The 27160-nt window shown below is 35.6% G+C and overlaps 1 long non-coding RNA gene across 1 annotated transcript in view; it reads right to left on the reverse strand.

The window, feature by feature from the left end:
- Positions 1-2878: 2878 nt before the first annotated feature.
- LOC118687765 (uncharacterized) overlaps positions 2879-27160 on the reverse strand; it is a 56485-nt gene continuing 32203 nt past the window's right edge. Inside the window, exons 2-3 of the long non-coding RNA XR_004980387.1 lie at positions 14461-14531; positions 2879-2938 (exon numbers count right to left, since the gene is read on the reverse strand). This is a non-coding gene — a long non-coding RNA (uncharacterized LOC118687765). The remainder of the gene's footprint in view (positions 2939-14460; positions 14532-27160) is intronic.

The raw sequence follows: 27160 nt of genomic DNA on the forward strand, positions 1-27160 counted from the left end.
AAGTATGAAATTCTGTTTTAGGCTTTGTAAATGAAACATTTTTTATTCACACTAATGTCCATTTTTAATCTCTATACACAGTTTTTAACACAAAATATTTCTTTTAATTGAAAAGTTTAAATTATTTAAGTGGACTTTCCCTGGACCATGGGCTTCATTCAACTTGAGCAACAATAGTATAATCAAATGAAGTGACAAATTTCTTAATAGAAAGTGTTTGCTGTAAAGTACAAACTATCTGGAATCACTACTAAATAGCATAGCCAGGAGAATCCAGGAATTAGATTTGTGATATTTGCTCATTTTGAACCCATCTTGCAATCCTGCCTATTTTAAGACTATGACTTATTACAAAATTACAGTTATGATAATCACCCTGAAGGGCAATTTTGAACCAGTGTTGCATGGATATTTTAAAGGCATCTAGACAAGGACAGCAACAGTGCTTTACTGAAAAATTGAGGGCTGGACTTTCTGATGTTTTTTACAAAGTATTACACCTTATTCAATAAATAGTATCCTTTCCTTAGAATTAAAATAATTAGCAAGTAATTAATGAGTAAAAATAATTTGGTTAATATGAAATGCAGAAAAATATGCAGTCCAAGTAACATTAGAGATTAATTGCATATCACAATAATAAAAGGATTACCTTTGTGGCCTAGAATTTAAAAATGCTGGAAAACTTAGGTAATCGGGAGAGTACAGCATACTTCAGAATATATTTATGCTAAAAGAAAGAGAAAGTTCCCAATACTGTAAACATTTTTGTTTTAACAAATATTTCCCTTTTCATTCCACTTTGTGATATTAGATATATAAAATCTTGACTATAGTTTATTGTAATTAAGTAGGGCAACAGTCCTTGCTTTCACTGACATTACTTTTTCTGACTAAGAGAATAACTAATATGGTAACAAGTAGAATAACTATGTCAAAAAGAAATTTAAAGTTTACAAGATTAAAAAGTAATAGAATCTCACAATCTGTACATTAAAAAAACCCAAAGTGATGTTTCTTTCTTCGGCCTACACAAATTAATCTCTTTCAGTTTAGCTACGATACCAAAAATATTTGGTTTGTCCAGATGTAGAAGCCCAGAAGATAAGGGGCTAATATGTAAGTCTCAAACACCTGTGGCAAATAACCAAGGACTGCTGCTAAGAACAGGCTGGGACAAAAGGACAAGCTGTGCCTGGAGAAGGAGGCCACATGGAGGCAGGGGAGTCTTTTTGGGGACAAAAGTCCTTGTTCTGGCTTCTGGGAATAAGCACCAGGCAGCACAGGGCAAGCAGTAATGAGGTTGAGAACTGAGCCTATACTATCAACCAGAGGTCAATCTGGAGTGGGGTAGAAGCTCACCAAAGCCTCCTGAAGCCCTCCAGCCCACTTTCAGAAAGGTCTAGAAGAACAAACTCTACATGATGACTAATTTCTACAGCATGAGAGAAACTTCCATTCAGGGCAGGAAAAGCTTATCTATAAAAAGGAACCGACACAAAACCTGGGTGGTGGGCACCCAGAATCCTGAATGACACATTAGCTGGAGGTAGTTTTAACCAGAAAAAAAAGAAAAAGATGGATAGACAAACATTCACAGATGAAAGCAAGTCACCTATAGTGCCTTCTTCTGAAAAAAGGGACAGTATATTACAGTTACAACTTTAAAAACCCATGGGATAGCAGTAGCCAGGAGTATAACAATCAATTTCTCATTGTGTTCTGCACTCAACACAAAGCAAAACCAAAACAAAACAAATTTGTCTGGGGAAGGGTTCTGGGGAGGAGGACAATATAACTCAGTGAGGATTATATCTCAGTTTCATCAGAAGATTCTCAAGCTGTCCAAATATCTCAAATTAAAATTATCAGTATTCAAAATACATTAAAAAAATTTAAAGGTAGTAATCATCATTTAAAAGACTGAAATTAACAAAAGTAAGATTAGAGCAACTACAGAGGAGAAGCTCTAGACTTTTTAAAATATGTGCTTGTTTCTTTGAATTTTCAATGTGATAATTCCTACCATGTTTTTATAATTATATTCTGACTATACTGGATAATGCATAGGTGCTGAGCAAGTCAATTCAAGCTTCCGTCCTCTTATGACATAGTCCAATTTTGCATTATCTGCCTGTCAGAAAAATCATCTACTTTCAGAATGAGAAGTGCTTCACACAGCTCTGAAATGCCTCTAGGTGACCAGATTAGAAGCACAGTTTGGCCTAAGAGTTTATCAAAGAAAACCACTTAATACTCTTTCCTTTTTATGATACAGTACATGAGATGTTTCTGTTTTCTCACAAAATGCCCTTAATTGGGCATTTGACAAATCCACTGGAATGAAAAATTTTATTTTATAATTGTAGGAAAGAAAAATATTAAGATTTAAACCAGACTTCAAATTACCATGTTTGTATTTTTTGCTACTAATTTTTTTTCAAATGTATGTGTTAGCAATGGTCAAACTAAATAGCAAACCTTTTCTATTTGGAATAGAAATCTGGAAGTTGCAGATTCCATTCCTTCCAGCTGCAATCTAACTATAATCCCCAGTGTTAACACTGCAGAACAAAATAGGAGTTAGTGCACAGTCAGAGCTCTTCTAGTTTGGTTAAAATATTAGTTATATAATACTCACTTTTCTGTATGGTGAGAATATTATTTATAGTGCACTTCTCAGTTGAATTCTGTTTGAATTATATGTTTCTGGGCCAGCAATTCAAATGGCAGGGGAACAATGAAGCTGAAATAGATCTAAAAAGATTTAGTGTTACTCAATGCATGGAGGAAAATCTATTCAACTGTTTAAAGATTCTATATTCTCTCTAAAAGACAGAAAGTTTACCTTCAAATTCACAAATTCCTCCAGAGATTCTGGGATCATTGGTTCGGGAAGGGCTGGTAGCCTCAGTCTACCTCTCTTTCCATAACACTGCTGCAGAGGGTAAAATTATTGGGAAAAAAGGTCTCCTTATAAAATTGCAGATAATCTTTTGAGTCTTGTACTTATTAGTCATAACTGAAAATTACCAGCTATATGGATGTAACATAAAGTGTGTAAAATTAGTAAGTAGTGAATGTTTCAAAACCAAAACATATGCAATAGGACATTCACATAGTATAGTCTTTTTCCAAATTAATATGAAGTTTTCAGCCTATGGCTTTTGAATTCCTCCACTGATACCCACTTGCACTAGTTTGGTTGGGATAGGGTAATTTTCTTCACAGTGACTAGCATGGGGCTGGGTTTGGATTTGCATTGGACACAGTGATAATAATATAGATGTTTTTGTTACTGCTGATCAGGGCTTACACAGATCCAAGGCCCTTTCTGTTATTTGTACTGCCAGACTGGGGAGGAAGCTGGGGGTGCATGGGAGGTTGGGAGGAAACTCAGCCAGGACAGGTGACCCCAAATGATCAAAGGGACATTCCAGATTATATGACATTATGCTCTGTGCATAAACTGGGGAAAAGGAGGAAGAGGTGGAGGGATGTTTGGAAATATGGAATTTGTTTTCCCAAGTAACAATTATCCAAGATGGAGACCTGTTGTATTGGAGATGACTGATGACCTGCCTGTCTATGGGAAGTAGTGAATGAATTCTTTGTTTTGCTTTGCTTGTGTGCATGTCTTCTACTTTCCCTATTAAACTGTCTTTATCTCAACATTCCAGTTCTCTCCCCAGTCCTGTTGGTGGGGGAGTCAGCTAGTGGCTGTCTGGGACTTCATGATACTTCTCTGTGTTTGCCTTCCTAAGAATGTAAGAAGTAAAAAAATCAAAGTTATGTCTGTGATTTTAATGCTCAACAATTTGATGCATTTAAAAATTTATGATTATTTTTTCTTTAATAATAAATGTATTAAAAAGTTATAGCAAAAAATAGGCAAGAGGAAATGAGGAAATTTTTCAAGAGGAAATAAGAGCCCTGCTTGCTCTTTAGTGGCTTCCCTTGGACATGATCAAGATGTGCACATACGGTTGAAGGACAGTAAGGGTATGTGAAAGATATTTCACCGCATTGCTTACTCTGTAATCTTCATTCTATATCAGGTTTGCCAGTTTGATACAACATTACTCATAATGAAGTAACTGATTCAGTTATGACCTATGCAGCATTATATTGTTTTCACTCTTTGTCATCACAAAATGGACTTGAAGTGCTATGAATTTAAAATGTCAAGACTGGGCAAGTCTCTCTCCTACAGTGTGGCCCACAATGAAAATATAAAATTGTTATCTATACCATTTCTCTTTCTACATATTCTTGATATTTTTTTCATTATTCTAGGTTATTTTTTTTTCCATCTTGACTTCACTGGAAGGTACAATCAAAAAATATTTTTTCCTCTGTTACAGATACTACTATATTAATACTTGCTGTGGCACTACTGCTTGCTGTTCCAGAGTAAAGAATTTTAGAGGCAAAGTAAACATTTAATGATCTTCTTTTGTAACAAAGCTATATTCTTCATTTTTTCTGAAAACTGGAAAATAAGCTTTCATGGATAAATTTAAAAAATTTTACATAAATTACTTCGGCTGAGATAATACTGTTCCTTCATCTTCAATTATCCTTAGAATGAAAGAAAGGTAAAGATTTCCATGTTCCTTGGTTGAAACTCTTTTGTAGGATTCGTTGGTACAACCTGTCTTCATGTCACGTAGGATAAAAGAATTTTTCCTCTCATAATCTCATTCCTGAAGTTGGTCCTTTCACAGGACTGATGAATACTGCAAAATATTCCACACAGTACTGTGTTCTTTCACAGCTTCTTGCCAGCTTCTAGGTGATTATGGTGAAATGGTTATCTGCCCCCCATTGTTTTCAATTTGTTCTTAAGAAAGATGTCCACTGCCTTTTCTCTCTGGAAACAATCAGAATTTTGAAAGAGAGCACTGCACCTTAACTGAATTTCATTAAAACAATAGGGAATGGAACCATTTAAAGAGAGTGTTGGATGATCTTCTCTAAGGATTTTACAACTGATGAATACAGTGGTAGAAATAGCTATTTAACTTTTTCAAAAGTTTGAATAAACCCATCCATTATTTTTTCTCTTAAGGCTTCTTTGAATAACCTCTCCCTGGTAGGTTTATTGAATTTGGTTTTATATACTTCCAAGAAAAGACTTTACAAGCCTGCTCATTAACTGGTTGGTACATTTAACTACCCTTATAGTGAGAAAACCTTTCTGCAAACTAAGATCTTTGTTTCTTGCCCTATCTAGTGGCATAGAAAGTACTGTTGTCTTTACAGAAACTTTTTATTTGTTACTGAAGAACTTTTATGTCTCTGAAGTCTTCTGCAACCCAAAAAATCAGTTATTTCAACCTTTCTGTCAGTCATATTTTATAAATAACTTGTCCTCACAATTATTTTCCTCAGGACTGACCCCAGTTATTCTGTACCCAAAAGTATTACTGTCAAAGGTGGTTGAAACACTCTGTGAAAACTTATCACTGTCAAATAAAGCAAAATAATGATTTGTATGTATCAGTTCCATTGCCCCACAGTGAGTGAGTCTCCCTAAATGTGTTGCAGAAGTAATTTATCCTTCCAGAATAATTTCCCATTTCCAGCTACTTATTTCCCATCTTTTATGCAACTTAAATGCATCTGCTTTCCTTTTTCTAAGAGCAATGCTTTGTTATCCTCTGACTGAACTCCATTTTGTTGATTTTATGTGATTTCTCTGATCTACTAAGATTACTCTGAATTCCAGTCCTCCTCTTAGTAGTGTGTCAGCTCTCCCATCCTGAGTGTCAGTAGCCCAGGTGAACTTTTCACAGAATCACTGTGAACCACAGAAAAGTCTGAGTGGGAGGGGACCCACAAGGATCATCAAGTACAGCTCTTAAATGAGTGGCCCACGTTGAATCCACAATCTTGGAGTTAGTAGCATCATGCTCTAACCAACGGAGGTAATTATGGTTTTTTTCATCATACAAGCCAGTGATGAAAGTGCTGACACACTTCAACATAGACTATCTGGTGAGACCATGAACTCTAATTAATCTCTGAGTATGATTTTTAACAGGTTTTGTACCTATATGGTAATTTCATCCCAGCTTTTGTTGGCATAAATGCTAAGTGGAACTTTTCATTCCAGCATCAAAATTTCCCACCTCTTTTGTCTTCTGCCTCATCTAGAGAGGTTAGCCTTTCAGGAAAGGAAATTTGGCTGGTTTGACCTGATTTCTTTTTGACAAATCCATGTTGGCTATTTCTCCAAAATCACATGTTTTCCTCTAGGCTTTTAAAAATTGATTGTTTACCAATTTGTTCTACTATCTTCTTGAATATCATAGTTGGTCTGTCTGGTCTGCAAACTCCTACTCATTTTATTCTTTTCAATTAACATGATCAAATATCGAACAATCCAACACTGCTTTTCAGGGCGAAAGAATATATTGGCAAAAATTATTTTTAAATACCTGACTTTGCCATTTTAAATTGATGGAGAATAGCGTATTCTGTGGACATAGTTTTAACAGGAAATTGCTTTCTACATCAGATCTATCCTAGATATATATCAGACAGAGGCTGAAGGAGAAAAAAAGGGGATTGGCCCAAAGCTTAGTCTAAGCAGTAGAAAGCCTACCAGCTGAGGCTTCAGACTTTGGAAAAGGCTCTTAGTATGTGTCTGGCACTCACATCAGTCTGGCACCTGCATCAGTTTGACAGACAGATCAATTTGTGAGCCTGGCTATGCAAACTGAAAAGTCTTTAAAAAGGCTTTGCTGCTATACAAAATGGGAAGCAATGACATGCTGACCATAATTTCATTGAAAAATGCAGCACTGCATACTCTGTGGGAGTCCCCATGCTAAGGTTTTGTGTTTCAGTAATTAGAGATTTAATAATAAGTAGACAACTAAAATGTATTACCCTGGAGAAAGGAAAAGTGAAGAATTTAAGGAATTCAGTTTAACAAAATTCTCTAAAAATTCACTATGAAGAATAGACTCTAATAAAACCTGCAGCCAATTAAAATACCTGGAGACAGTTGATGCACAGTTGAGGTCCTGGTTTTTGTTTTATTTAAAAAAAAATAATAATACCCACTAAATATAAGCTCGACCAAATCAATCCACATTCAATTTGGTTTGCATTTTATTTACGCAATTGTAAGGTCGCCATCTGGTGGTTGGTTTAACATTAAAAAAAATGTGAGGTTGTTTCTGAACCGTTGTAGCTATATAGAATGTGGGAGGACAAAAAAGATCAACATGTGATCAATGACCATCCTAACTAAATATAGGGAGTGGAGGTTACTATAATGATTTTAGCCAGGACACTTTATAGATTGCAGTGGTCGTAGGTTTGGGTACAAATATAAAAACTCATATTCAGAAAATTAATTTAATCAATTAAAATACTTGAAAATAATACATCTTAGATTCCAAAATCAGAGATGGGATCTATCTGATCAGAAATGAGAAATTAAGTCAACTAGTGGTCTGGTGAAATAGAAAACCCTTCAAATAGCAATTTATCTTCACCTATTAAAGGCATGAAAGATAAACATGATGACAGAATCACAGAATAAGCTGAGTTGGAAGGTACACACAAGGATCATCATGTCCAACTCCTGGCTTTTCACAGCAGCATCCCCAAGAGCCACATCATGTACCTGCAAAGCGTTATCCAAATGCTTCTGGAGCTCTGTCAGGCTGCTGCTGACTCCTTCCCTGGGGAGCCTGTTCCAGTGCCCAGCCACCCTCTGGGTGAAGAACCTTTTTCGAATATCCAACCTAAACCTATTCTGGCACAGGTTCAGGCCATTCCTCAGGTTCTGTCCCGGTGACCCCAGAGAAGAGATCAGTGCCTGCCCCTCCTCTTCCCCTCATGAGGAAGCTGTAACTGCACTGAGCTCTCCCCTCAGTCTCCTCCAGGCTGAGCAGACCAAGCGACCTCAGCTGCTTCGCTTACAGCTTCCCCTCGAGGCTCTTCACCATCTTCACTGCCCTCCTTTGGACACTATCTAAAAGCTTAATAGCTTTCTCATACTGATGAAATACTCTCTGGAAGGGTTTATCTCTGTCTCTCATTTACTAGGTTTGTGACTGTACCCTTTGGACAAGTTAAGAAAAGTGGAATCCAATTTAAGATCAAGTATTGAAAATTCCCTGTCACTTAGGAGAGCTCTGCAAAGGGACCTGGAAAGGCTGGATACATAGGCCAAATCCAACAATCTTTTATGCTTTTAACTGTGTATCTTGGCTGCAAAATAGAGATCATGTAACAAATTATCTAGATACATGACACTATTCTTTCAACCTGTTTTAAACTGCAACTCTTCCCTACACATAAATGTAGCTGTTGCAAGAGGATCTTTTTGACTGGAAAAACAATGCTTCAAAAATTTGTTTCAGTAATGTCTCAGTAATATTCCAGCCAGTAGTAACCATATAGAAATAGCATCTTCCATTCAAAATATTGATGTAAGTTGTACTTGCCATATTGGCAAACTACTGGAATAGGGCCTTAAAGGTGCCATGAAAATGTTGAGATTTTGGCCAGGTCTTCCTTGTTCTAGTGCAGAAAATCAAGGAAAGGTTTAACAATGAAGACTACTGTGCTGTAACTATGACTTTATGCTTTGGTTTTAAAAGAAGATGATTTTTTTCATTAAGAGATAAGAAACCAAAACTCACAAAACATAACATTTTACCTCTTTTGATAATCCCTCCATTGTTACCCAAACAAGTGGGAAGAAAAAGAAGAATCAAAGTCTCTTAAGAAAAATAAATATATAGCTATTTTGCTTATTAGAAATGTGTAAATAAGACAATCGCTATTTTAGTGAATTCAATCTTTAAACTTTACACATTGGCAGTCTTATTTTTTTTGTTGAATTTTAATTGAAGCTATTCACATTTCAATACCTTCAAAATATTTCCCTAATAGTTTGGTTTTTTTCCTTTCATAAAGCCTTTTTGTTGAATATTTCCTCTCAAAAAAAAAAAGTTAAGCAAACAGAAAAAGTAAACAGAGAATGAAATAAAATATTTCATCTGGTCAGCATGCTTCTGGTTTTTTGTTTGTATCACTAAAATAAATATTTGAGTATTTAAAATGGTTTTCAAGTTTACCTGAGAAGATCTTTTTCCAAGTTTTCCATTAAATGAAAAGTTTTTTGGTTTAAGGTTTTGGAATTTCTGCCCATGTGTGTACCATATGAAAATTATGCCTATGCCACTGTAAAGAATATAAGAGGATTTGTATACATATTATTTAATTACCCCATGGAAACAGCCTCTCAGATTTGAAGAGTTCTCTCATCACAAAGGACCACTGCACAAAAAGAAAGATGACACTGAAAATTGAAAAACTTATGAAGAAATTTCTTCAAAATCTGTATACATATTATCACATAGCAATTCTTTATTTGGCTCATTTACTTTTGAGAATATCTCAAGCCTTCAATACAAGGATGAAATGAATTACCATTGTGTGAATCATCCTATAAGTTAATGACACTGCACCATTTAATAACAGGGAAATAAAATTTCCTCAGAATTATCTCTTTACTTTCCTTTTGCAGCCAGCCTCAGCCTTTGTAAAGCTTTCCTGTACTCTCTCAGTATTACTAGGAAGCAAAATGATTACTGAACTTCCTTTGTAAATAGGATGTCATCAGAGAAAGATTATATCATACCAAATATCTTCATGACAGGAGAACTAGTTTTCAATTTTGTTTCCAAAATATTTGTTACAAAACTCATTTTAGAAGAATGACTTCAATATTTTGAAATTATCTTTGAAAATATTTTTCAATTCACTTCTAATTTTCAACTAACTTTTACACTATATGATTTTTATAGTTGAATTTGTAATGTGAATACAAATGAAAATATTAAAGAAAAGTAAATAAAAATAATACTCTTTTTTTTTCTTTTTCCTGAAACACTGGGTAAAAGGAGCTCTTTAGTAACTTTTTTAAGTGCTAAAATGGTCATAAAGGTAAGAGGACTTCTGCCTTCCAGGAACCATAACTTCCTTTATTCTGTTGCTCATTAACTCTATTACCACAAAATCATATTGGAGTTTTGAAATTACTCTGAAACACCACTTTTAATACAAGTCATGGTTTATTTAGTCCTGAAAGAAGGAGTATTAATGTTCCATCACATAAATATTGCATTTTATTTTGATACAAAAAAAAAATTCACAAGACTTTTAGACTCCAAGTAACCTTGGAGCTTCATATTCATGACTCTATTACATTAAAACATCTCCTATTCTACCATTTTTGTATATCTTTTAACAATAAATTTATGAAAGCCATTTAAAAATGTAAAATTTTCAGTCTTTTCTTGTAGCTTCAACTTATTGTTTACATTGAATTGCATCTCCCTTTTTGTACCTCTCCTGGTTTTGGAAAACAGAACAAATTCGAATTACACAGAAATCTATCATACTTGCATTTACTGTAAATCTGTATCAGAGCAACCAGCATTGTTTACATAGGAATAAAGTGCAATACAGTAAAAGATTACAGAAATGAAATGTATACAAATAAACCACAAATAAACTAAATGTTATCCTAAAGTATAATGAACTATTGATTAATAATGCATTAGAAGTTAACACTGAAATCAAATTAGTCATCTCAGGAAGTTTGCATGCAATTTTTTTTCCTTGTCACTGATGTTGTGGTAATAGTTTTTTAAGCAAGTGTGTTTCTATGATGAGTTAATTTAGTATTCAGCATAATAGCACTGATAATAATGAGCTCAATTTGGCTTCCATTATATAAGCATTAGATAATGGATACCTATATTAAAGTGTTGCTGTTATGGTAGTGCTTTTTCTCTTCATTTTGTACACAGTGCTAAATCTTTCAAGGAAAGCTTTTATGCAAATTGTTGATGTTTTTATCTTTGAATCATGACTAATTTTATGGACTCTGGAATCCCATTATTGTCGAAGTTGCTTTTGATATGAGACTCTCAGTAATTTGACTTGCCAAGAGTTTTATTATCATTAGTTATATCCTAGCTTTTTACTTTCATCTTTTCTCCCTTTGTCAGCTTTTTACATACTGTGACTTGTAGTATCATCTAACAAAAGTATACAGACACACTTCTGGCTCTGCTAATTTTAACACTGTTTAAGTGCCACAGCCCAATTCATTGGCTTACCCTTCAGTGAATGACTTGTTTGGCTTTCTGGGTGCTACAATTTCCCCTGACAACTGCTGATGCAGTGCTCCTGTGTTTTTAGTGGAGAAGATATTTATATTAAAGATTAAGAGATTTAAGTCTAAGGGAAGCAGAGGTTGGAGTCTTTATTTAAGGATCATCATACTCCGTAATTATTCAGAGTAGCTGCTGTGGAAGTTTATTCACAGTTATTTAACTATGAAGTCATTTTAAGACATTTAAGACATTGAAAATGTAGAGTATTATTAGATCATTTTTGTTTTTTACTGCGTGCAAGTGTCATAGGAAAAATAGTACTAATAGTTCTAGATGGCTCGGCTTTTTGTATGCATTCTGATTAAGTTTTTTGCATCTACACTGCTGGGTAGGTAGTTGTTCCTAAGGCAGGTCAAAACACTGACTGCTTTCTGACCTGCATCTGTCACTTGGCCGTTACCCTAAGGCTGTAGATATACCTTTGCCAACAAATCAAAACTCAACAAGATGATAGTGTTCCTCTTTAGAATCCTCTATAGAAGACCTCATATCTTATTTCCCTAGCTAGATGGGAATGGTTTCCTGGTGCTTAACATTAAGCCATTGAGCTACTGTCCTAAGAAAAAGATGAACTCATCTTTTCTATGCTTCCTTCTCCTGAAGTACGCAACCTTGTTCTAAAAGGGAACTACTGATAAAACTAAAAGTAAAGAAAAGAGCCTAAACGCAACAGAACAGACCTCAAAAGAGTCAGATGAAGGGCACTGGTGGGCATCTTTTGAATGGGAATATATAAATACCTGTCTCAAGCTTACCTTTCAGGATTATTGTTCTGTTTAGTTAGGTTTTGGTCTCATTCATTCTTTGGTGTATATTTTGAAATGTATTAGATTCATCAGATTGCTTTCTCCTTAGCTGAACATGAAAGCAATTTACAGCTCTCAAGAAACTTCATATGATAACTTTTTTAATTTTCCAACTGCACATATAAAAACTGAATTGATGAAAGTGCATTCCAGCATAAATAGTATTCTAGGTTCATTCTTTAATTACTTTTTAATGGAGAACTTCACCAATTTGATCTGAAATCACCTTGTCATAATGGCTTCATCTTCTTAAGCAGCCTACTTGATGTTTCAATTTAATCTTCCTAAATTGTGAGGAAAGTTAAGATTCAACTGAGGAAAGAGGAGAAGAGCTTATCAGTGTTAGAGTGGTCCCTAATAACAGATAACAGGCTCTGGAAGTTTAAGACTAAGGGAAACTCAGAGATTAGAGGATGCCTAGATCACATATGATGAGATAAATAGTTCATCTGAGTTCTGCACAAGGGAGCATGTTTAGGGATTGATACTAATTTCAGGGCGAGGCTGTAAATAACTCTTGAAAAAGAGAGATGAAATATCTTCTCTCTCACACACAATTTTGGAAAAAACTGATTAAACTAGAAGCCTCTGAAAATCATGATTTTTTTCCTTTTGGTCTGGAATGGCAGCACAGATTAATAAGAAGGAAGACTAAAGTACCTGTCCCTCGCTGACACTCGCCTGCCACACTGATGCTGTGACTGCTCACGTGCAATTTCCCTAACTGATCTCCACTGAAGCCTTGAACTCTCATCTGTGCACATCTTAAGGTCTAAATAGCAACTGATTATCCACCCAGCCTGAAGGAGAACAGGATTGTTTTCACACCCTTTCTAGACGAAATTCAAGGGAAATGGAAACTTTTAAATCTTTTTGGCTTCTCATAAAATCCTTTTTGAGTTCAGTAGTCTTTGAATAAGGGAAACAGTTAAGTTTTATTGACAGGACTTTCTTTCCTTGAAATACATTAGAGACTGCTAAATGCATAAGAATGTTAGAAGTGACTCCTCCTCTTCACTAGATAATATTGGAATATTTCCCTGATTTAGTGTTAATACTAAATACCAAAGTATCATGGGTTGTTTTTATTTCGAACTGCAGAAGAACACTTTGAAGTTATATAGAAACACAGACTCAGGTCCAGGAATCATCAAATCAAGCTTCCTCCTTGGCTGATAATTTGACCATTTCTAGGGACTTCTAAGGTGTTTAGACCTCACAGTATGTTTTAAAATATTCAGACATTTTATGTAAACAAGGTTCTTAAATTTTGCCTTAGAACAATGTTAAAGTCTCTGAGATCAAATAAAATTTAATTACTTGGAGTGCACTTCTTTTTCTTTTTTTTAAAAGTAACTTGCCTTCCAAAATTAAAAAAAAAAATCTTAGGTATTATATCTGCATTTTTATTAAAGCCCTACACTAAATCATAAATATAATTTATTTAAGAGTAACAATGTATCAAGAATCAGTAATTAAATACTTCTGTCCTAGTATATATTGTTGAATCGCAGAATAACTGAATACACAGAGTTGGATAGGACCTGCAAGGACCATCAAGTCCAACTCCCAGCTCTACACAGGCCACCCCAAGAGATTTTTCCAAACATTTCTTGAACTCTGTCAGGCTGTTGCTGTGACCACTTCCCTGGGGAGCCTGCTCCAGTGAAGAACTTTTCTGCTCCCCTGGAACAGCTTTAGGCCACTCCCTTGGGTCCTCTCACTGGTCGCCACAGAGAAGAGATCAGCATCTGTCTCTAGAGGATAATCCAGATTTTGTGTATGAGTCATATCATTATTTCATGTCCAGCATGCAAGAGCATGTCTAGTATGTGAAAAAGTATTTATTTCAGTATTTTGCCATACTTGCCTATCATATTACAGAGCAATAATCAGGGCTGCAATTTCCCAGTGCATCTAAGAGAAATCATGTCATTGACCTCAACCCAAAGTCTCTCTTGTATGAGGGAAGGAGTCCCATATGTTTAAGTACAGTGTGAACAAAGTTTTTTATTTATTTGTTATTTTGTGGTTTTAGGCAGATGTGTGTGAGTGTTTGTGGCTTGGGTTTGTTTTTTGGTTTTTTTTAAAGGGTCCATTTCAAGAAATATTTTCTACTTTTGAAGACTTAATGAGAAGATGTTTCAGAGACATGACTAGGGTTTGGGTAGTGGTGACATTAGTCTTGCATCTTGTCGTTAATTTATGGACAGGGAGTACTAGCTTGAAGGCTCCAGAAATAGACCAATATTATGCTAAAAATGAAACTTTCAGTAATGAACACCAAACTGAAAACCCAGTCCCAGAGATGGAAACCAGGACCAAATTGTATACCGATTTAGGAACTTAAAAGCACATTGATGCAGGATGTATTTATAAAAAATAGAAACTTAGTCTGTTACAGAAGGGCTAATAATTTTCTGTACTTTTTTATTACTTACAGTAGATGATAACTTTCCACACATGCAGCTATGGCAGCAGCTTTGAAGTCACAGTACAGCAACAGGGTTTCCTAGGATCAAACAGCATAGTGAATGATGCAGTGGTGGTGGGAGTTCAAGTTATCACAGTGGTGGCTCAAGTAATACTGACAGGAGTGACAGCTGTACTGGGAAGCTCTTCAGAATCATTCCACCCCCACCCTCCACAAAAAATCATGTCAGGATGCTCGAGCCAAGCTACTTACAACTGCTTGCTTTTTAACTGTAGTTTGCAGAGCTTGTGAAACAGACCACCCTGTGTCCCTTCACATCTGTCAGTGCCAGCTGCAAAGCAGTGGTTTTTGCATATATGGAGTTTAGGGCTCAGGATACATTAAGGTGGTCTGCAAGTCCCTTGGCAATTGGAATTTTTCTGACCAGCTAAATCATGACTCTTCTTCATGTAAACACTTGTTTGGAGAGAAAGTTTCTTGAACATAATCTAGTTCTCATCATTAACTTCAAAGCACACTGAACAAACTGTTTCTCTGCTGCTTGGTGGAATGCAGAACTAAAACTACAGTGTAAACAAACTCACTGACAGACAGTGTCAGTTCAGCTCAGCCTTTACTAGATATGTGGGTATGAGTCAGTGCAAGGAAACATCCTACCATTCCCACTTCCCCTCTTTCTAGGCAGGGTGAAGATTCCAAGTCTAATTCATTCTTTCACAATAACATTTTAATGTATTGGAGTTTGGTTTTCCCTTTTGTCCTTACCATCTTTTACAGTCTGAAGCATAGAGTATAACATTTCTCTAAAAACAGACAGATTTTGTGGTTAACTTTTCAGTAGATCAGAAAGAGTTGCACTATAAATATCATGCAGGAGTGCCTTTCAGATGATTCTCTCTTTAGATCAGGAAGTGTTGTGGAACTAGATTCTTTAAATATTGAGGTAATTCAGAGCTTGATACTATGGACAGTATATCAAATTCAGATATCTAACAGAAGATATCAAACACAATCCCATTTCCTAAGGTGAATCAAAATAATTTTCAATTATACCAGCGGAATTTAGAGGTTTTTGAAAACACCTAGCTTATACGTAGTAAGAACAAATTTATATTCTGGAAAGATAATAAGATAATGATAAACCAGTCTTATCATTCCAATTAACAATCAGCTCTAGCATTCTCTGCCACTGTGCACTACTTCACATGACAAGATTAAGCGTACTGGGGAACTTACATTCATGAGCTCCTCACTACTGAAGGCAGTCTGGCAGGTCTAGCTACATGTTTTGTTTTGGCACAAGCCAGCTTTGAGTTTCTCTTTTACTATTAATTTCCTCCCCTATTTTTGTTTTTACAAAATCTGTTAGCCCTTTTTTCAAGTCATTTGCTGGTATGATAGCTTTAGTGAGCTATCAAAAGCTGCTTCTATCTGCTATGGCAGATGCCTAGAGCTATGGTGTGAAATCAAAGGAAATAAACTCTGTTGACATGATTTGTAGATTATACTCTGTACATCATAGTAAGTTTCAAAGGTTGTCTTTGCAAAGCTCCAAAAGAAATTTCTTTTATTCAGTAGTTATCTAAAACTCCTTATATTAGGAAAAAAACCCCAAGAGTAGCTGAAATTAGGTGCAAATGATTATGAAATTCAAAGTAGATTCTCAGATGGTGTAACATGTTGTAACTTCCTCATGTAGTTATGGCAGTTTATGCTAGATAAGAATCTATTCCCTAATGATTACACCAAGGCACATAATATTAAGACCACAAGAAGGTATTCACTTCTGCTACTGAAAGTAGTCATACTTCATTACTTTTATATGGGCTTGATGTTGTCAGCTTTGTCATTTTAATTGAAAATAAGTTTGATCCATATTTTTTTTAAGAAGTATTATGAATGATTTCTTCAATTTAGGTATATGAGTTTGATGTATTGTCTATTTTACCACGCACTGAATCCCTTTGCTACCTAAAAATCTCAGATTCCCTGTGCTTACTGACTGTTCTAAAGAGGGAAATTAATGAAACATACACACTAATCTTCATTAAGAGATAAGCTGGTGTGATCAGTGACATACTAACTAGAAAATATTTTATTTCCTTGGACAAGAAAATAAAAAGCTATTGAGTTTTTTATTTCATTTGTTCCAGAAATAAGGAAATGTAAGAAAAGAGAATTTTTGAGGAGGAAGTCTCACAGTCTGTCCTGCAATGAGAAGAGCTTGTGAATTGCGGAAAGAAGAATTCAGATAAATCAGATCATGAATTTCTGAATAAAATCTAGTTAGAAGACAGTATCTTTCATATAATCATAAAATTCTATCTCATTTGACCTAGAAACAGGATGCTGCAAAGAAAAGAAATTCTTGAGTAGGCAGTTTCAGATTCAACTGTACTTCTATGAGACTAACTCAAACTGCAATAAAAAGTATCTTATTTTAAATCAGAAAATGAAATGGAAGGTCTCATATTTTCACAAACAGGTTTCTATTTTAAAAGGAAATAAAATATAATTTCTGATTGTTTATCCCAAATAGATTTTCCCTTCAAATGGCATCAAATACTGATTTTCTTGCCTTAGTCTTATTGTTCTTTGTTGTGCTTCTTATCTCCTGGATTTTGACATATCCAGATCAAGACACAGGTCACTACTAAACCTGTAAACATGCTGAATTGTTTATGACTTCATGAGAAGCTTTGCCTAGAGACAGGGGAAGAATCTAGGATGCCTGTGTCACAGGAGGGCATTCCTACAAAAATAATTATCCTTCCTTTCTGGTGAGGTGGTAGCACAGATAGCTCAAAGCTTTTAAGTATGGTAAGCAAAATTGAATTTTATCACCCTAAGGATAATGACAAAATTAATTCAGTCTTGTAGAAGAGCCAGAAGTATTCCTTCAGGTACTATTTCTCTTCCTGGCTCAAAACACTGAAAGTGAACACATTCCTGATTCTGATAATAGATAGACACAGCCTGGTTTCCTGAGCACCCTTACTAGTTGGCTCTCTCTGACTCCCATCAATGTTGTGTATGTGACCTTCAGAAAAAAACCCCCAGAATTATTGGGAAAAAAGTATGATGATGAAAAACAATTCTTGTCTCTTCCTTTGCCACACACAGTCATGCAGTGTTACAAACATCCATTTTAGGGAGGACTGCAGTCACCTTCCATCCCTTACAGCCATCTGGGCTAAAATGGTGTCTTTGGGCTCCATGATGAAGAGCCACAAACAGAGACTGTGGAGCACTACTCACACATTTCTGAAAGTAGGTGCTTCACTTTTATTTGATTAATAGCTTCCTATCTAGAATAACGTTCCCTGAGTTATGGCACTTGACTACAGCAAGTATAAATACAAAAAATCTTGAATTCCTTTCATTTTTCATGAGGTAAACTGTATGAATACAGTTACAAAGCTGTGAAACCACTCAGCCACACGTAAGAAAATTGCACACAAATGCAGAGTTTGGATTTTTTTTCCCTAGAAGTTCACAAACACAATATAAATATTTTGTTCTTATAATTAATTTAAAAAATTAATATTCCCTGAAAAGCCAGGGCATATCTCCATAGTTGATGTGGCAGTTGTGTTGTTGAGACTCTTGATTATCCTTTGAAGGGAAGAAAATGGGAGGAGATTAAAAGCTATTTTATTCTGCTAGTGCTTTTTTGTGCTGTAAATTTCTACTGCATTTTTTGCCAGAAATTGATTTTGTCATGGGAAAATATGCCTCTCTTGATCACTGATTCAAATAACGTGATGTACTTCACTAAGTTGGTGCTCAGAAAAAGTAGGAATCACTTTTAAAAACACTTCATTAGCTTTTCCATGCAGCTCAATAAAAAAACATGGGTGTCAGTATCAGTGCTCTAGCACAGCAAGCACACTCATATGAGGCAAAAGTGGTACAGCTACGATTCACTAAACACTTAAAAGTTACTTCAAGCCTAGTGTGGAATATTACTTTTTCTGAGTGATAGTGTCCACTGACTAAATAACTAAGTTTGATGAATCATCTCATTTAGAAATGACAATTCTGTTTTGTAATCCATTTCCCCTCATTTTACTGCTTCTCTTTATAAGTCACCTTGGCTAATGTCGTCCAAAGACTGCTTGCCCTTTGAACTCAGTTTTGGGATTTGGTAACATTTGAACAATTGAAAACTCAGACAGGGCATGATTTTTAGCATGATGCATTGTACTGCAGTACAAACTGAAGTTGATCAGGTCAGAACACCTGCAAAATACATTCCAGAACACAGAAGAAAGTATCTAGACTTAGTCTTTATCCTACTGTTTCCTATCACCTGACCAAAGATGTGTCTGATACATTCGTACCACTTGTTTTCAAGTGTGAGGGACAGAAGCAATCCTATTGGTTGGACCAGAGAGAGTTGCACCAAAGTTATAAGAAATCTGTGACTTCAAAAGTCATATTACAAATATTTAGAGGTTTTTCTCTGAAGTTTTGACATAAATCTGTTTCTTATTGAGTTCAGACGATTTTGCGCGCCAACAGCATTCAGTGATATACTCTGCCATTTGTGTGATTAGATTAGATTGTTAAGAGACCTATTTGTTTTAAAATAACCTATCCTACCTATGATTTACTCTGGACTTGGCCTACCCATCTTCTGTTTGAGTCCACCTTTTTTCAGGCAACTTTTTCACTCTTGCTATGAGCTTTCATTTTATAATGACTATAAATTTATTTCAATTGAAATACCTCTGACGTATCTACACAAAATTTTAAAAATGTTTTTATAACATTCAAGACTTTTTATTTCCCATTTTAAAACTTTTCAGTGTTTGGGAGAAAAAAATATCCATGTCTAGGCTTTTGAGTTCAGCATGTCTTTCATCCCAAAATTCAGACCATCAGTAAAAAAAATAACAGAACCTTCGACTACAAGACAAAATAGAACATCAAATAGAATGATGCTCTCATGTAACATAGTTTTGTCATGTTTTTTCACATGTTCACAAACCACTGTGGGATAAAGACAGATTAAAGCCATAACATTGGACTTTATTCAAATATGGTTGAGAATAATGTGACATTTTAGCTAACTAGTCTTGTTTTCAGGGGGTAACAAACATAGTAATGTACCCTACTGTCAGTCAGGCTTCTAATATCTTTTGCTTCTTTATGGCATATGACAGGAAACTGAGCACCATTTGTGTGACTTCTGAGCAGCTTAAATTAATGTTAGCATGAAAAGATACAGGGACAAAACAAATACCAGTTCTTTTTCTTAGCTCAGGTACTTTGCTAGAAGCTATGTTAGCTTCACTCCTTCACAAGCCCCATCTGGGAACACTGTAGCAGGAGATGCTTTCCTACACTCAGGTGCTAGGTTTAGATTTTGTACTTTTATTTATTTAATATGAACGAAACTGCTCTCGGTGAAAAATTAATTGGACTTAGGAGGAAGAAAATGAGTTTACTATTTAAATTGATTGCATTCTTTTCAAAATAATTTTGCTGGAATTCTCCTCATTGTCAGAACAGCAAGGTTTGTGAAGCTATGTCTGTTTTAGAACAACATCTCTAAGCTTTGTCATGGACTCATTCAAAACACAAATCCAAAAAAAACCCAAGAAAAAACACTGGTGTGTTCCCGCTTAAATTATATCTTTTAGTTCTGAAAGCATTATTCCAAAAATTGTTGTTCTTTCCAGCACGAAGAAAAAACTTTTAGGAACCTTGCTGTTTCATTTTAGAGCAGGATTTGAGTTCCTTTGGTCAACCTCTAAACTGCTCTTTGGGCTTGCAAAACTACTGGATAATCTCAAATGTGCAAAGTTATTCAGGGTCTCCCACCATGTACCTGTGGCCAATGAAATTTTGACAGTGGAATTTCACAGGACATTATGAAAGAAATCACCCAGAAGCTAAGCACACAAAGTGAAGATGAAAGCTTGAATGTATCATTTTACTGTAGGTCTTTCAGCCTCAAGTGCATTTGCTTAATAGTTCTGCTGGTGTTTCAAGTTTGAAGGAATAAAGTGCTTAGCAATTGTGAAACTGAAGAGTCAGTGAAGTCTGAACTTATTTCATTCCCTTTTGAGATTAATTTCATAAGCCTATCTTTTGCTGTGGTGAGCTACATCAGCCTGTGGCTCTCATTAATTTCGGGATTATTTTGTCAAAAGTATTGCACAACAATAAAGAGACATAAGATGTGGGCAGCTGAACAATACATTGAAAATTTGGCCTCGGAATTCCCAGGAGTTTTCAAAAACTATTAGGCCTAGTAGATAATGAAAACAATAAAGAGGAATAATATCTGTGAGGGCTTAAGTAAAAGAGAGATACAGTTAAGCTCTCAGCTGTCTCTCTGATCACACAAGCAAAATGCAGGAAGCCCAGCTCTTGATAAAGTGGAAGGTATGATTACTTGGTAATAAGCCATATTTGACACCCTCTTTTCCAATTTCCTTGTATTTCTTTTTTTTTCCTTTTTTTTTTTTTTTTGAGGCCAGTGTAGGAGCTATACTGCTTAAATTGTGTACTGTGTGCCTGCCATTGCCTGAAAATTTATGTAGCTGTTGCTATGGCTGCAGCTTCATCCACTGCATATTCTCAGTTCTCTAAAGCTAAAATGCCCAGTGGAGTACAAATTTCCACTGCAATGGTGCAAAAGAAACAGCATAAAATATTCTGGTCTTTGATCCAACTTACATTTCCATGTGTATGTGTCGTATGTATTTTGAAAAACAGAATTGTCAGTCACCAAAAAGCCATTTCCTTTTCTGCTAATGCTAGGGTAATTTGCTACAGTCTCCCTTCTCTTTGGTGATTGCAAAGGGCAATATGGGTTTGTAGAGCCTAACCTGTTTCAGCAATCTTGGTATGGGTTTGTTTCATTTGCATTTGCTTTATAGAGCCCTCGGTTTTTCACAGTTTAAGCACAATTGTTGAAAGTTTTCTTTCAGTACTGCTAAGAGGTAAGTGCCAGGATTTAGCATGTATAACATTGTCTGAGGCATTTGTTCAGCTGTCTGTTGAATCCCCTGAAACTAATGCTCAGTCTCTATTAAAGTCTCAGTCCCTGGAAAGCAGAGCCCATTCTCTCCTATAATTAATCTTGCAGGTACTGCCTTGACATTATTGGTTCACCAGCAGAGCAGAACTGCCCCAGCCATCAATAATAATTCAGCGCATTAGGACAAGACCTGTGTACACAGCCCACAGATGTAGCCGAGCTGTGTGCAGGCTCCAGCACGCCTTGCTGACAGGGAAAAGAAGGAAAAAAAATCTCTGCAGTCAAAAGTGTTTTGGTTGCTGGATAATTTTGCAATACAAAGGTCATGGTGTTACTCATGCTTTGGCTTTATGTTTTTTCTTCAATGTTGGTACAGTTTGGCACAATGCTTGTGATTGTCTGTTTACTGAATCTTTATACTAAAGCTGTTACAAATTGGCTTTCACAGATGGTGGGAGCTTCTCAGATCAGGAGAGGCAGGGAATTTATTACTCAATATTTCTGTATTACTGACTGGGACGTGAGAAGCATAAGCAATCTGTTCTACTGCAGGGTTTGAGTTCTCCCTCCTCCTTCTCCCACCCCAAAAATTATGGCTAGCTGGAGAAGGATTTTTTTTCCTCATTTTGTGTAGATAGCAGCTGTGCAATTTCAAGCAGAATGTTTGCTTTGATCTTCCTTTCTTTAATTGAAATCCACAATTATGAGATTTGTTTCTTTTATGTTTGCTAGTTTATTGGTTTAATCTACAAAATGTGCTGTCTTGCTGTCTTACACAGTTAAAGGCAACAACACAGTTGGGATTTAAATGGCAAACTTGGAGGGGGGTTGCAGTCTCTCAGGTATTGGGGGATAAAACTTCTTTCATCTGAATTCAGATCATTATACATATAGGGTAGCAACAAGAACCCAAACAATATGTCAACTAATTGTAAAGAATATCCCTAGGTAGCCACTTAATACAAACGAAACACATGAAAGGAAATTTAATATGGAGGCTAAAAATCCTGCTCTGATAGCTTATTTGGAGATTTCCTTTATTTAGGAGCCTTTGTTTTCACTATAGAATACTTTCCTGGACTGTCCAGTACCAAATCCTACCTACCTGAGTTTAGCAAAACAACAGTCAGTGTATTTACAGTTTGAGGGGGGCATTGCCAAACTGTCAGATTCAGAAGATCTGGCAAAGCATCTACAAACCAAATGAACTGAGAGAACACTGCAAACAAATTCACAAAGGAATTGAAATACCTTGTTAGGTATAATTGGGGTGAAAGAACATTAATACTTGGTCCACCTATGGATTTTTAATTGTTTTTTAGGTAGAAAATATCAGAAAACTCTTACAAAAAATGTGAGGAAGATAAAATTCCTTTCCCCTGGTGTCTTTGCCAAGAACCGTTTCCCAACAATAGTTTTGGCCAGAAACACAATCAGTACATAAATTTTGAAAAATACTTTGTACATTTTTGTAATAATTTCCCTCTCTTGTGAGACAGAGTCCTCAGAATGAGATGGTTCTAGCTCTGTGATTACCATATAGCACGGACTGCATATCAGACTACCCATCAGTATTCCACGCTGTTTCTCCAATTAAGGAAAAAAAACCCAAAAACCTTCTGTGAAATCAAGCTCAATTGCATCTCTTTTGTTAGATTGCTAAAAACAGTTGAGAATTTGTTCTCAAACATATGAAGAAACCAAAATAAAGTCATTAATGAAACTGTATTACAAATTACGAATCCATTCTAGAGTGTTCCTAGTTTATATCATTTAATAAGCTTTCATTTAAAAGAAACTTTTTGCTCATATATAGAGATATTTTTTGGTGATATTCTCAAATGGGAAATCTTATATAATTATTGTTGAGCAGAGCTACATCAAACATGAATCTGACTGATAGCCTGTCCTAAGGCTTAGTATAGTCCTCATTTAATTCAATAAAAAAGGACTCAAAGCAACTGGAAAGACAGAAATCTGAGATATCAGGAGGCTAAATCATGTGAACATAGCCACACTACTGGCTTGCAGTTCTAATGCATGGGATCACCAAGATAAGTTCTTTTTCAGTTATAAGTCCATAATGCCTTAAAAGAATCACTAATAATAATGAAGACCTGTCTCCTCTTGCTAAGATGAATAAATAAATAAATGATCCCGTGTAGGTTTGTTTGCAGTGGTGACGATGATTTGGAGAGTGAGTGCAATGAATTTTTTAATGCAGCCTGTAGCCCCATACCACAGCACTGCCATTGCTAAGAGCAGCCTGCAAGCTTTGCATTGAGTTTGCAAGGCCTGAGTTCTGAGGTGTACTATTTCTGAGCTCATGTTTACCTGCCTCTTGCTTTCAATGTGCTTTCAATGGGTCTGCTTTATCTGCAACAAGCATTTTTATTCTGTTCTTCTTTTTCTTAACTTGCCACAGTACAACCACAGTTTCATAACACAGAGTAGTAACTAGTAGCTCGAGAAATAAAAGGCTTGTGAGTTTAATGGCTATGGAGCTCTTGTAGTTCTGTGCACACAGGGCAAACTGTAACATTTGTGACACTGAGAAGAATAAGATGATAGGACTCCTAAGGACTAAAGAAGGATCAGGACTGACACAACGTCTGCCCTCTCAGGTCTGACCGCAAAGAATTCTTGTCACAGGTCTCTGCCTCTGATGTCTTGCAGAGCTCTGTGTTACAGACATTTTCTGCCACACTGGGCACATGATGGACACAAAAAGTATTGGGAAGAAATACCATTTCTGTATCAGCCTTATATTTTACCATAAGTTTCTCATTGTTAGAGACATTTTTCATTAGAAACATAGTTATACCATCTAGAGACCTTTCTGGAAAATCATAGCTATCCACTATAAATTCATGAATACTACAAGCATAAGAAATAGAATACCTATTTTGACTATAAAATACTGTGTCATTTCAATATTTGTAATAACAAGTAAAAAAATTTCTCAATATTAAACTTTAACTATCACAGTAACTCAGCCTGGTGGGTTTGAGGGTATCAAATCAGAAGTCCGACCTCAGTGTCAGAAAAGAAACTAACATTACATGACTTAATTGCTTGATAGGAATCACACAACTTGGCATACAAATCTTTAAGGCTAAGCAATAGCAATTTAGATTTGCTGGACTAAAGGCTTGGTCTAGCTACTAAAAAATGAAAGTCAATTAAACAGTCAGATATCCCAAGATTCTTAGAATTCTGTGTTAGACGTAATATAAATGTATTAAATTTTGGCAGTTATTCATAGAATTATGGAAGCATAGAATAATTTAATTTTGAAAAGACCTCTCAGATCCCCTAGTCCAACTGTTAACCCAGGACTGCCATACTCCCCACTAAACAATGTTCCCAACTGCTCTGTCTACAGGTGTTTTAAAGACCTTTTATCACCTCCAGGTGACCTTTTATCACCTCCAGGGATAGTGATTCAACCTCTTCTCTGGGCAGTCTGTTCCAATGCTTGGTAGTTCTTTAGATGAAGATTTTTGTTCTAATATCTAATCCAAGTTTCATCTGTCACATCCTAAGGCCATTTCTTTTCTTCCTATCTCTTTCTGCTTTGGAGAAGAGTCTGATCCCTACTCTACCAGTGGCTTTGAAAAGAAACAAGAAATTCTAATGAAGGCTTAGAATTGAGGATTTACCTTCTTAACTTGAGGTGAGTTCAGCTTCACTTGGAGATTGTTGGTATCATTTTGTCATCTCACAATTTTATCAGCCTAACCCTTGCACAGTTGGCATTGTGTCACTGTTACAAATTTCAACAGCTGTAAATCTCATTAGACTAGATTAAAAATACAGAGAACCCATTTTCATAAAATTCATGAAAGAGAAAACTAAATAGGAACATTTACTCCAGCACTTTTTCTGCTCTATTCGTTTGGATGAAGGAGTTAATATTCTACTCACATATCTTACTATGTTAATAATAATGGTAAAGTTATAGACTTGAAGAAAATGGTGGGGAAAAAAAAAGATTAATTGTGTTACCCTACACAGTTTTGTGTGTGACCATGGAGAAATTTAACACATAGAGCAATGCAAAAGATACCTGGATCTAGAGGACATTAATATGTGCTAGAATCTCTCTTTTTTGGTATCAAAACCACACATAGTTTCACAGTGAGTATATAATTACAAATCCTCAGAGCAGACTTCTATGAATATTGCAGGAGAAAATAATTTACACCAATCTTAACCAAACTGAAAGAAAAAAACATTGTATTAATTTCTTTTTCTTCCTTTCTCAATAGTTTTCTTGTCCCATTCTCCACAAAAAAACGGGATACAGTGAAGAAAATTCTGTGGAATAAAAATGTACATTTCAACTTCTGCAAAGAAAATACTCAAACAGGTCAATCTTGGATTAATCCAAAATGTACTGTCTCAGAAGTTTTTATCCCTCCTATGACCTCCTTCAAGTAAATGGTCTCAGGCTTAGCCTGCCAATATTGCAGTTTGGATATGTCAGTGATGCAAAGAGAAGTGCAACTGAAATCTCTGCATGTTTTGCCACTAAATTAAACTCAGCTTCTACAGCTGTAAATATAGACAGGCCTTATAAATTGAGAATTAAAAAAGTCTGATTTTTTTTTAATAATTTCTATAGCCTGCCAGCAGTAGTTAGGATCTCAGGCATGCTTGTAAGGTTTCTCCTGAAGCTTATGAGTCTGTAGTTTCACTGAACTAACTTATCTTTATTAAATGATATCTCAGCTGCTTAAATGGATCTGCCCGCAATGATACTGTATCTCTGCATTATAGTGTAATACTTGACATGCAGGTTCATGGTCAAGAAGGTATTGAAAATTAAGCTATGATGGAAGGAATATTAAGTGAAAATAAAGAATACATAAGAAGGGAAGTAAATTGGTAATATACATTGGATACAGCTATCTGGGGAAACAGAAACTGAAGCAAGCTTGTAAGTGAACTATAAGAAATTATTGACTCTGTCTGTTATTGAAGAGAACAGAAAGTAAAAAGCAAAACAAGGACATTAATAAATTTGAAAAAAGTAAGCAGACTTTATCTTTTCTAATTCTCCTTGTCATCTATAGAAAAAGAGGCAGTGGAATTGATCAGTAAGCAGAAATACAGCTTTTAAAGATATCATTCAAGTGAGTAAAAAAAATATTAGGCACGCTAGAGGGAAAATTGTAAAAGGAAGCAAAGTACTTCAGCGATTTTTTACCACTTTTCCATCAAAGCAAGTTTTATTTTTCCTCCCAATTTATGGTACAAAATTTAATTTTTTTATGTGTAAGATTTTGCCACATCCTTTTCCTTCCTTCCTTCCTTCCTTCCTTCCTTCCTTCCTTCCTTCCTTCCTTCCTTCCTTCCTTCCTTCCTTCCTTCCTTCCTTCCTTCCTTCCTTCCTTCCTTCCTTCCTTCCTTCCTTCCTTCCTTCCTTCCTTCCTTCCTTCCTTCCTTCCTTCCTTCCTTCCTTCCTTCCTTCCTTCCTTCCTTCCTTCCTCTCTTCACTTCTTTATTTTATTTGCTAAGTAAAACAGGACAAGAGTGCTAGGAAAATAATTAAAGAAAAATTACAAGGGAATAAACAAAAATTATGAAACAGAAAGGTTCTAGAATTTATTTTTATGACAATGCAGATATTTTGCCAGCTCTCTTCTGAGTACAGAAGGATTATATCATTATCAATCTTTGTGCTTGCCACTTTTTGATGATGATCTAG

The sequence above is a fragment of the Molothrus ater genome, chromosome 6 (assembly GCF_012460135.2).
Source record: "Molothrus ater isolate BHLD 08-10-18 breed brown headed cowbird chromosome 6, BPBGC_Mater_1.1, whole genome shotgun sequence".
Taxonomy (NCBI): Eukaryota; Metazoa; Chordata; class Aves; order Passeriformes; family Icteridae; genus Molothrus; species Molothrus ater.